At 36.2% G+C, this 12,585-nt stretch overlaps 2 pseudogenes; both read right to left on the bottom strand.

The window, feature by feature from the left end:
• Window positions 1-455: 455 nt before the first annotated feature.
• Window positions 456-1,239, bottom strand: LOC118621992 (annotated as a pseudogene).
• A 9,432-nt stretch (window positions 1,240-10,671) lies between these two features.
• Window positions 10,672-11,237, bottom strand: LOC118621999 (annotated as a pseudogene).
• Between the last annotated feature and the right edge of the window lie 1,348 nt (window positions 11,238-12,585).

The raw sequence follows: 12,585 nt of genomic DNA, 5'->3' as shown, positions 1-12,585 counted from the left end.
CTTCTTTTGTTTTTGCTTTTGTGCTCTTCTGACTGTACTTCAAGTTCTTTCCAAAACAAGGCCTTAGGAACTCTCTGGTTCAAGTATGCCTCTGCACTTGGTCCACTTCCATTTTGTATTCATGTTTAGGTATCCATTCATCATCATTAAACCTCTGGGTAGAAAATGTGACCAAGCAGGACCCCTCCACCATGGCATGAGTCCTTTGCTGATTTCAGAGGTGGTAGCAGTGGCCAACATGGAAAACACACTGGACTTTTCCTTTGGAACTGCCCTGTCATGAGAAGTGCCTGACAGAAACAGCACCATCTTTTCCCTGACCCTTCCTCTCCAGTTTCTAAAGATATAGCAAAAATAATAATAATAATAATCTTCTTTGAAGATACTGGATAATTCCAAAGAACAAAAACACATGCTTCCAATGCACTGGGCTTTCAGGTATTCTGTGTTTAGTTCTAGTTCAGTTGCCATATGAGCTGATTGATGCGTTCACCTCCATAACCAGATAAGTCAACCTCCTTGAGGAAGTCCACTCTTTTCTTGGTAGCCTGAGGGCCCAATGAGCAATGGAAAGGGCACAACAACCCTGAGATCACCTGGAAATTCTTCCCCAAGAAAGCAAGTTCATGAATGAGGTCTTCCAAGCAAATGACACCAAACTTACCCAGGTGCTCTTCAATCACTGTGTTGTCTGTCAAAGGGATGGTTTTATTCTTGACCTTGTCTTATCCACTTTCAAGATGAGTTCCCCGGCCGACTTCAGATTTGAAAATTCCCAGTTCACATAGGTTCCACTATAGGCAGTGTTGTTATGGCTGGGGGTGGGGGTGGGGGTGGGGGTAGGGGTGTCACTTTGACAGACACCACTTAAAATCTTCAGGCAAAGCCTTGCAATGGTCCCTCTGTACCATTAAACTCACTCCACGAATCCTTCGGCTGCATACAGCAAAGGTCAGGGAATGTTCACCTGGCACTTCCAAACCAAAAGGTTTCACTTCTAGGCGTCTGAGGCGCACGGTTACCTTGTTGCGGCCAGGCATCATGTAGGAACCATTCCAGCTGCTTAAACCTGACACCTTTTCCTTTCCTCTGCTCCTTCTTTCCCAAAAGTGCCTGCTGTGCCTGGGTGACTTTGAGAGCCTGATAAAACTTCCTCTTTTTCAGATTTTTCTGGAACTATAGGGATCTTTTTCTTTGCTCTTCCTCCGCCATCTTGCCGATGCGGCAACTACTGCACATGCGCAGTCCTACCCCGTGGGAGGACCCGCTCTGTTTACTTGCGCACAGAGACGTCTTCCAGCTCCCCAGGCGGGCGGCGAGCGCCCTCTTAGCCGCAGCCGACGGCTGAGGTCCTGCTAACCCCGACTCCTGTCGTCGGTTGCACAAAGCTTTCTTCGTAGTGCTCCTCAGCGTTTCAGAGCCCTGTAATCTTCAAAACCCAGCCCTTTTCAGGTAAGCTATATTTTCATAATGCTGGCGGCTGGGCAACAAAATGCTTCCCGGATGTCTGGATAACGTGCTTTAAGAAACATTGATTACATTACTCAAATTATTCTTGTCTACGTTCTATTTTTTTTTTCTTCTTTTTACAGATTTAAAACGTGGAGATGAAATCAAGCCACCTTTGAAAGCCACCTTCAACTTTTAGTCCTGCCATTCCTATAGGTAACTATTTCTGCTATAAATTTAACATATTTATTCCACACCCTTTGGTAATGCCTTTACATAAATGTCATATGGATCCAGAACTACTACATATATTGTTTTTTACACATCTATGTGTTTACATACTGTAGATACTTTATAACTTTCATTTCTTTTTCTACAGTGTCTTCGAATTATGTTGCTGTTACCAAACATATGTCTGACTCATTCTTTTGCATAGTATTTCATAGAATAAAAATATTAAGATGTATTTAACCACTCTTTATTCAGAAACATTTAGGTTCTTGCCAGGACTTTATTTTTAGATACGTTGCTGAAATGTTTGTTTTTATGAATCCTTATATATGTGTTTTATTCTAGTGTAGATACTGAAGTAGAATTGCTGGGTTATTACATATGTCTTACTCTAAGAGACATTTCTGTCTAGACAGTTACAGGGTCATAAAGGCTGAGGCACTAAAGTAATAACTTAATTCTAGAGTCCAGAGTTTTTAAAAGTTTATCAGTTTAGCAGCAGTTGCATTTTTCCAGTGGAAAACATATTGTAGTGGAAATCGAAGGAAATGGACACTAACCTGCTTCTGCTAATTAGAAATTATGCAACCTTTCCAGATTTTCATTTCCTCATTCTGTACAATTAGGGGACATGACTAGATTATTTATTTCTCAGAAATGTTTCAGATCTCCATGGTATATTTCTGTTCTTCTTTTATTCATTCATTCAACAAGCATAGACAAGGCAATACAATGTATAATGTTTCCATAAGGACTTAACAAGAAATAATGCCAGGAAACAAAGCAATGTATAAACAGATAGATATCATTTAAACAAATGTATCTAGGAAATAAAATGTGTGCTTCCTCCCTCCAAAATAAAGAAAGAGTACAAAAGATAAACACATCATTTGTTTAGTTTTCTGTGTCTGAATAAAGCAGCTGCTTGGTACAGCTTTATCTGCAAATAGTAAAATCCAGAGTTATTGCCCCCTCCCATCACTCCACTCAGGTGGAGGCATAGAGAGATTTGTTCTAACCTGTGCTTACACTGTGGCCCTAATGTGTCAATTGCCTGGAAGAGCTGTGGCCAACACTAAGACTTGGAGTTTCTTATGTTCTCAAGATTCTTAGCTCCCCAAATTCTGTCTCAAGACCTGTCTGATGGGTTGTTCTCCTAAATATATGTCCTTTCATTTGCTACATCATCAACTGTACATAGCATACACACACACTGAATCTAGAAAGGGTCAAGAAGGATGGACTTCCTAAATAAAAGACTTGTGAATATAATACTTGTTAAAGACCGAAAAGAAAAATACAACCATTTTATCCAAGTTTTTAAGATTCCTCTCTTTTAACACTGAGCCTGCATATCTCTTCATTTAGTTTAGCTTTTTTTTTTTTGAAGTTACAGTATCTTCAAAGACAAAAGGACTCTAGGAAGACACGAAAAGATAAATGAAAACATAGACAAGGTAAAGTAATTCAAAATGAATTATCAGTCTGTGGAGAGGACAGCCAGAAATAAATTATATAAAGTATAGTTATAGTAAAATGAGGGAAACACATGACAATATCAAAACTGCATTTAACAATTATAACACAAACAATGAAAAAGCTAACCTAGGACAGAAACATAAATAGGTTGCTGTTTGGCAATGCCATCCTTGGTCCAATAAATCAGTTTACTTTCAATTTAGACTGTGTCTATCCACACAAACTGGCAAAATTGAAATACTGTCTTAGAGGGTGATTTCACTAAGCCTTTGTCAATTCTGTAGATCTGGCTAAACTTAATTAAGTTCAGAGAACATTTATTATACACATCAGGTGACAAAATATGATCTCTATCCAAAAGAGTTTACATTTCATTGTATTTTAGAGTTCTCAAATCTCAAAACCAAATTAATTTTGAGTGTGTCATCTTTAAACAAAGAGGGTAAGAGAAAGGTAAAATATATAATTTGCAAGGCCTCAATATGATTAACATAATAAAAAAGTAATAGCTCTAAAAACATTAGAAATTACTGGTCTGGATAATTTAAGGGAATTTTTTTGGACCAATTTTAACATTTCATTAGAAATTGCTTGGGAGAAGTAGGATAGAAGCATGGAAAGAACACTGGACTAGAAGTGAAGAAACGAGGTTTTAGCTATTGCTTTTTCATTAACTTGCAGAGTACTTACATAATTTAATTTCACTTCTGTAGACTTAACTTTCTTCAGCTGAAAGAGAGGGAGAGAATTAGATCTATGACCCCTTTCAGCTCTAACCCAACAAATTAGTCAGCTATTAGGCTTCCAGTTGTTTGTGTAGAAAAACAGCAGATAAAGGCTGCCCACTTAGGTCAGTTCAACAAAAGCCAAGTGAAGTAGAAATGTGTTCAATTATTCAGTAGACCATATGCCGCTCTTTGTATAGTTTACCTCACTGTATTGGACAAATGCTTCTCCCTTGATCATAATACTTTGTGAATAAGTTATATAATGAATTTAATATTTTGGAACAACAGTGAGTTCATAGGACACCTTATATTTAAGTCTCAACCTTCCATTTTAAAATCATTTCCTAATAGACTGAGACCACGTCTCTCATAGTGAATAAATAATATGGTAAACATAATTTAACATTTCTTTGGTTCTGTTCATTGTTAAAACTATATTTAAATCTCTATGGTGTAAAAGTTAGTAATATCTTAGATAGAAGACATTTTTACATCTCTCTTCTAAATATCGAATGTAGAAAAAAATCCATTAGATTATTAATCAGTGTATCATAGGCCTACAACTTGCTGCTATGCTCTTTATTTATTGAATTAATTTATGCAAAAATAAAACACCTGGTTAGAATTCTATTTATGGTTGAGTTCATCTCAGATTTATTATACTTTTCAAATGATATTTCACTTTGATTTGGCATATTTAACCTCTGATATATAGATATAAATTTTAATTAACATATATTTGATATTCCCATGAGATAAGAAAATTATACTTATTTGGGAAAATATATAACAATAAGGTGAAAATACTGCCCTAACATCTTGAACATGTAACCATTCTTACATTCTTCTCATTCTTAATATATTTTCTTTCTGATTGGAATGTAAATGTTTTCATTGGATCTTCTTTTATACTTAGAGTAAACCTATACTTTAAATAGGCAGTTGTCTCATTCATAACCATTAATGGTGTATAAGATTTTATAGGCAAGATTAGGTCCATTCAGACATAATTCTGTATATACTTAGTATGCTAAGTGGTTCATTTACACCAGACTTAGAAAGAATTCTACTTAAATCATTCATCTCCATCTCTTCCAAGTCCAATGCAGGGCCCAGCATTGTACATTCAAATGAGTATTGTATACTTATCAGACAAAAGCTCATCTCAGGTAGACAAGTAAAAGTATCAAAGATAGTTCAAGGCATAAATTTAATCTAATGTCTGACAGGGGCAGGCGTGGTGGTAGCAGTGCTTTTTAAATCTATTCCAGCAGGACTGCCATCTCTTCTTTCATTTCTCAAACTTTAAAAGGATCCTCTGACAAAACAGTTCATTGGCTATGGAAAAGCTAAGAAAAGTGTCAACTTAGCTGGCACTCCTAGTGTCAGATCCCGTGCATTCATACACTTCACACACTTCAGAAGAGGGGGCAGGGTATCACACCACAAGAACAATAATAGGTAAGACCTTCCCTATTCCTCTACAATTTCCAAGTTCGTATCTCCCATGCTGCAAAGACATGAAGGACTCTAGCTCTCCATCCAGGTGAAACAACCAGGTCTCACATCTGCAAGTCTGATAAGCCTTCTCTGCTTTATTTAAAAAGCCTTTTGGCTTTTCTGCTCTATTCTCAGTGGTCTCAGAGGATCCTAAGGAACTGTTTACCTGTCAAGTCAAGAAAATAATTTAAACTTAAGTCTATGAAGGTAAATAAATTAATCCAGAATGGATTACTGTTAATACTATTATTATTATGATTAATGGTGTCCATTAGAATTGGTATTTGTGCCCAGGAGAAAACTGAAAGACATACTAGGATTATATCTACATAATGCATTTGTGTATTTTTGTGTGTGTGTGTGTGTGTATGTATTTTTTTTTTCTTTTTAGGTAAAGGGTAGGAAGGAGGTGGTGCTAAGATAGCATCCTAAAGTAATAGCAGATAAATTTTTAATGGAATAACCTGGTAAGCAAAGAAAACTATAAGAGGTATTTCAGAAAATTATTTGTGAATAATTGTATTCTACAAGATGAATTATATATCTTATCTTTAATGAGAGTTATATTGATTTATTACCCATGTCATCATTAGAATGAAAATTCTCAATTCTAGGAATAATTCAATTTACTATTAAGAAAGTATAAGTTTGCCCAGCCGATGTGGCTCAGTGGTTGAGCATTGACCCATGCTCCAAGAGGTTGCTGGTTAGATTCCCGGTCAGAACACGTGCCCAGGTTGTGGGCCAAATCCCCAGTGGAGAGCATGCTGGAGGTGGCCAGTCGATGTTCTCACTCATCAATGTTTCTATCTCTCTTTCCCTCTCCCTTCCTCTTTCTCTAAAAAATCAGTAAAGAAAAAACAATTTTTTTTAAAGAATGTATACGTTCTTCCATAAAAATGCTTTGGCACACCAGTCTAATCATTTGCTGTGCAATAGAGTATACTATTAATATTTGCTTTAAGGCTAGTAATAAAATATACTTCAGAAATATATTTTCAAATAAAATTATTAAATACTCTATTAAATTTGCTCAAAATACTATCCAGTACTATGGCACTAGCTTTTGAGAAAAGTAAGCTTTATTTGCGAGTCGACCGGCAAGAAGACAGGAGCAAAAGCTCAAATCCATCTCCCTGATCCAGGGTTCGTGTGGGATTTTAAGGGGTAGCAGTTAAGGGTTCACAAGAGTTATTCCTGAGTGATGGTTCACAAATGTTACTTGTAAGTGATGTATCCAAAATTTAAACTTTGGATCCAGGTCTTGTTAGAAACAAGATAGGACCAGTTTGAGTTGGTTCTGCAGTTACAGTAAGTTCGGCTTGGTGAAAAACAGCACTGGATTCTCGGGGAGAACGTTAGGTTCAAGGATGACCTGGATGAATTTAGGACTTTAATTTTCATTATTAGGATGTTAACTGTTATCGTATCAGTTCCATGGGGATGACAGAAAACATATTAGAGTCCTTTCATCTATTCGAGAGTCACAAACATTTTTTGAACAACTCCCATGTATGAACCATGACCCATACATTGAAGGCTTCACAGTGGGAAAAGACAATCCCTGCATTCAAAAATATACAACAAAAAAACCATATATATATATATTTTAACCACTATGAAAAATCTATGGCTCATGGTTCACACATATGTATTCATGTGTGTATGTATATTTGTGTATATGTGTGTATGTATGCTTATATAGACATACATATGTTTATATATACATGATATAAATGTAAAAGAAGGGCATAAATATTTTAAAAATAGAGTGATGTCACAGTCCACACTGATAATCCTCATTCAGACCACTCTTGCCCATGTAGATAGAAAGTTAGAATAAAAGTTTAATAATTATTATGTATAGAAAGATACCATTCTTGAAAACAGATCCTCATGGCTCAATCAACTAATATTTATTCAGTAGTCAGAGATATCTGGCACAATTAAAAGTTTTCAGTGGCCTGCCCACAAAGGAGACCACAATAAGAAAAATAGAACAAAAAAATTACAATAAGTTTAGATGCACATGGATAAATCATGAAATTATAAGAACAAAACACATTAAAGGAGAATTAATTTTGTGTAACAAAGAAAATGAATCTTTTAAAACTTTAATCTTGATCCTTGAAATTTTAAAGATCTGGTCATTGTTTTTCAACATTTATATGGCAAATTAATTAAATTTAAAGTAGTCTGGCATCTTCCATTCCAAATCTATTTAAGTTCTTGAGAGGCTCTCTGACCAAGTAATTTACACGTTTTTTTCTGTCCGGCTATTCATGCTCGACATTGCCTGGTTTTGATAATAACTAGCAATCATAAGTCAAGATAGAAAGGAAAATCTTACACTGTAAAAGAATTGTGATAATAAAAACAACTTTGGGATAACTGATAGAGGAGAGGAAGTTCTCTAAACAGAAATTTTCATTTCCTAGGAGATCTTAAATTTTAATACCAAGAAACTGCTTTTTAAAAAGTCTATTCTAGCCCTGGCCGGTTTGGCTCAGCGGTTGGAGCGTCGGCCTGCGGTAAAGAGAGACCCGGGTTCGGTTCCCGCTAAGGGCGTGTACCTCGGTTGCAGTTTGTCCCCGGCCCTGGTCGGTTGTGCTGGTGGCAGCCACTCGATGTGTTCCTTTCACGTCGATGTTTCTCTCTCTCTCTCTCTGTTCCTCTCTCTCCCTCCCACTCTACCTGAACAAAAAAATGGAAAAATGTCCTCAGGTGAGGATGACAAATAAATAAATAAAAAGTCTATTCTATTTTCTATATAGAAAAATTGTGATAGGATTATAATGCTTCCAAATTACAGTGTGATGAAGTAATTAACTTTTTATTTCTAAAAAATGTCTAGGGCTTTTTGAGGAATGAGTTGATATCCTGGATATGCAATTACCATATGTGATGCTAACTCATTTGCCAAATCCTCAAAAATGTCTTGGTTGAACACTGGCTTTATTTTTGTTCAGAGGTACCCAGTCTCATTTCACTTGCAGCTGAAGTACAATTGATCTTCCTGGCTCTTATTATTTCTATCCACATGTCATTCTCACTCAAACAACATTTGTTAATTTCACATCAATTCCATTTCTCTTTTCTTTTAACACCATCATAAAATAATTGCTGCCCACTAAGTTTTACCTCTTTATCCTAAATTTTACAATGAAATTATCTTTCCCCCAAACTATGTTCTTTTCTGATTCTCTCAAGCTAATGCACTTTTTTTTAACTTTTTTTTTCTCTTCATTGATTTTAGAGAGACAGGGAGGGAGAGATAGAAACATCGATGAGAGAGAACATTGATTGGCTGTCTCCTGCATGCTCCCCACTGGGGATTTGGCCCACAATTTGGGCATGTGCCCTGACTGGGAATTGAACCGGTGACCTCCTGGTGCATGCATTGACGCTCAACCACTGAGCCACATAGGTCAGGTCGAGAGTTTATTCTTGTATAATTATTTATTAATTATTGTATTAATTTCCACACAAACAACTTGTATACCTACTTTTGCTCCACCCTGTATTTACATAAATTATACTTTTTCATCATATTGCCTTTGTGACTTTTTATGATTATGAAAGTAATGCTCTTCATGGTAAAGATTTAGAAAACTCCAAAAAGCATAAAGACGGCATTCATAATTCTACAGTCTAGAAATACAAATATTAATTTGGGTGAATTTTCTGCATATATTTTAATATGTAGGATCATAATTTGTGTACAGCTTTTATCCTTGTCTAATTTTTTCCATTTAACATCATATTGTGAGTATATTCTTTGTCATTAGACATTTTTAGAAAATATCTTTAATAGCCATATACTGTTCCTTTTGAAAATAGTACCATAATATTTTTTGCCTCTCTCTCTGTATATTAAGCATTTGGATAACGTGTAAATTTTTAAGATGATATATACTGCTGTAAGAAATATTGCTATAATAAAATGACTATTGGGTAAATAACTGAATGTTTACCCTATTCTAAGTTCTTAATTACATTATTTAATTTAATCTTTATAGTTTTCTTTAAGGTAAATATAATTATCCACAGTTTATAGATGAGAAAATAGGTTCAGTAAGAAACAAAGTAACTTACTCTAAGTCCCATAACCAGTAAGAAGTAAAAGAGTACTTGAATCAAGACGGTCTCATGCTCCAGCTTCTCTCTGAATATGAAAACTATAGCTGTTAATGGACCTATACAAGAAAGCCCAAGAAGGCAGATTATTGAGACAAAGGGGCCAACTTTCTAAACTGCTATGAGCACATTTGAGAATGTGTGTGCCTCCTAATTGGCATTATGAGGAATTAAATTGTAAAGCTTTGAAATATTCAGAGATGAGAATTTAAACTCTTATTTATTGTGCTTTTGATTACTAATGAAGTTAACTAAAAACTGGTTAACTAGTTTCTTACATTTGTAGCCATTTTTGTCTCCTATTCGAGAATTGTCTGTTCATATATGCCTTTGCCATTTTTCTGTTAGGGCCTTTGTGTTTTCTTATTGTGTGACCTCTATATACTAAGAACATCATGTTTTTCATATTTGTTGTAGTATTATAGTTTAGAAAATTTTTGTTTAAATATTTTACATGCAAAAATTCACCTTTTATACATTTAATAGACTTTATTTTTTTAGAGTTCCCACAGCAAAGCTGATCAGAAGGTACAAAAATTTCCCATATGCCTTCTTTCCCCACAAATGCGTAGCCTCTTCCATCATCAGCATTCTCTTCCAGAGTGGTACATTTGTTACAACTGACGAGTCTACGTTGACACATCATAGTCAGCCATGTACCAAGATTTACTCTTGATGTTGTACATTCTAAGCGTTTAGACAAATGCATAATAACATGTATCCACAATTATAGTATCTTAAAAATCTACATTTTTTAAAATTAGACAATTGCAGGTCCTCCTAACAGATAAAGTCCATTGCTTTATTCAAGTGTTTGTACTTTCCAGCCAGGTAGTGGGGAGGGGATGAATGGTCAACGAAAGACACTGATATATTGGGGAAAAACGTACTATAAACCACTTTTTTCTTTGTTGGTTAAAGAATAAAAACTTCATAATCAATATTGCACTCATAAAAGTATGATACAGAACTTTGATTGGTGTGGATCTGCACTTATGTCCATCTTCTCATCTTGTATGTACAGTGTATGAGTGCTGCTGTCATAAATGGGAAGCAGCCCTCACAGTAAAAACAAGGGTCAAGAAGGAAAAAAGTATTAACAAGAGGAAGTGCAAGAAAGCATTTTCAGGAGGCACCAGCTGGCCACTCAGTAGAAGCAGATGGTGTGCAGGAAGGTTCGGCTGCTCTTCTCCTCAAACTCCTGCAGCAGTTCATCAATCTTGTTTTCATGACCTGCATGTGCTAGATGTACTGGCAGAGCTCAAAGATGGGGAATGCCCCCAGGTGTTCTGCATGGTTGACCTGGATGTCCACATTCGCCTCATGCACCGACTGGCGGCTCTCCTGGTCTCTGGAATTCAGATCTTTCATCATCTGGTCATATACTCTCTCCTTGTTGAACAGGTCTTTGAAGTTCTGGAACCTTTCTGGCCTGGGCTTGATTTGCTTATTTCTGTCCAACATGTGCAAAATGCTGTTCTACATGTAGAGTTCTTTTTTCTTTCCTAAGGAGATCATTGTACATCTGATCATATGTGGTTTTGAAATCATATACATTGGGTTTATCAGGTGCTGATTCTGGAAGCTTCACCTGAGTCCCTGTCCAAAAGAACCAGATATTGAATCCCCCTTTGCTGAGGATGTTGTGTACCTCCATGCTTAGGTATGGGTGCTCGAGCAGATCACTGCTACCCACAGCGGAGATGATGGCATGGGGGCGGCTGGGTAGTCCATGCTCCTGCTCTGGACTCCTATCCAGCCACAGCACTTATACACCAAAAATTTACATTTTTAAGAGTCATTTCATCAGACATTTTTTTTCCTCTTTAATACTTGTAAAGTTTTTTTTTTAATATTAGGTGAATATTTCTTTATAAATATTTGTTTTTTATATAGTTTAGGTAATTATTTTTATATTTCTGATACAAAAAGCATATGGAACAATATAACTACACCAAGCTACAATGCAGCTGAAAAGATAAATACAAGCGTAACTGAAGCCTTCTATGTAACTCTTCTAATAATATTCCTTTTCCTTCTGTCATCTTTTATGACAATTGGTTTGGTGGCATAAGGAGCCCACAGTGGCCAGTTGTCAGTCTCAGCAACCAGTTTAGTGAAACCATTACTGTGTTGCCTTGGAAATATTTCTTCCTTGGGACCTAAGACCTCCAAACCCACAGAAATAAGAAGCAAATGATGCCAATAAAAGACCCCTCCTATTTCTACCCTTTGAATCCTAGCTGTGAGAGAAATTGCACCATATATTGATTTCAGATTCAGGTGCTATGCCTAATCCTGGAAGACATTACTGCAGCCCCGAAAGGTGTTGCTATCTGGTTGGCACCACAACTGCGTTTTCAAAAGGACATTCCATTGTTTTATCAGACCAGATTCTTCAGTTAGCATGCCAAGATCAGTGAATTCTTTATAGGTAGGTAGGTAGGAAGGAAGATAGGTAAATAGATAAGTAGATAATTTTTTTAATTGTTGACAGTATTACAAATGTCCCCAATTTTCCCCCTCCTCCCAGGTCTGCCCCACCCCAGGCCTCCACCACACTAATATCTGTGTTCATGGGCTATGAATACATGCATATAAGTGCTTTTATAAGATCTCTTTGTGTCTTCCCATCCCTATCCACTCTGAGATCTGTCACTCTGTTCCATGCATCCATGCCTCTAGATCTATCTCATTGATCAGTTTATTAGATCCCACATATGTAAGTGAGAATATGTTATACTGTCTTTCTCTAACTAGCTTATTTCACTTAGCATAATATCCCCTAGGTCCATCCATGCTGTTGCAAGGGTAAGAAGAGATCCTTTCTTTTTACGGCTGCATAGTCTTCCATTGTGTAAATGTACCACAGGTTTTTTATCCACCCATCTACTGATGGGTATGTGGGCCGTTTCCAGACCTTAGCTATTGTAAATAATGCTGCTATGAACATAGGGATGCATATATTCTTTCAATTGGTGTTTCAAGAATCTTAGAATGTATTCCTAGAAGTGGGATAGCTGGGTCAAACGGCAGTTTCATTTTTAATTTTTTTAGTAAA

The sequence above is a fragment of the Molossus molossus genome, unplaced genomic scaffold (assembly GCF_014108415.1).
Source record: "Molossus molossus isolate mMolMol1 unplaced genomic scaffold, mMolMol1.p scaffold_m16_p_8, whole genome shotgun sequence".
Taxonomy (NCBI): Eukaryota; Metazoa; Chordata; class Mammalia; order Chiroptera; family Molossidae; genus Molossus; species Molossus molossus.
This window is presented reverse-complemented; position numbering and strand designations above follow the sequence as displayed.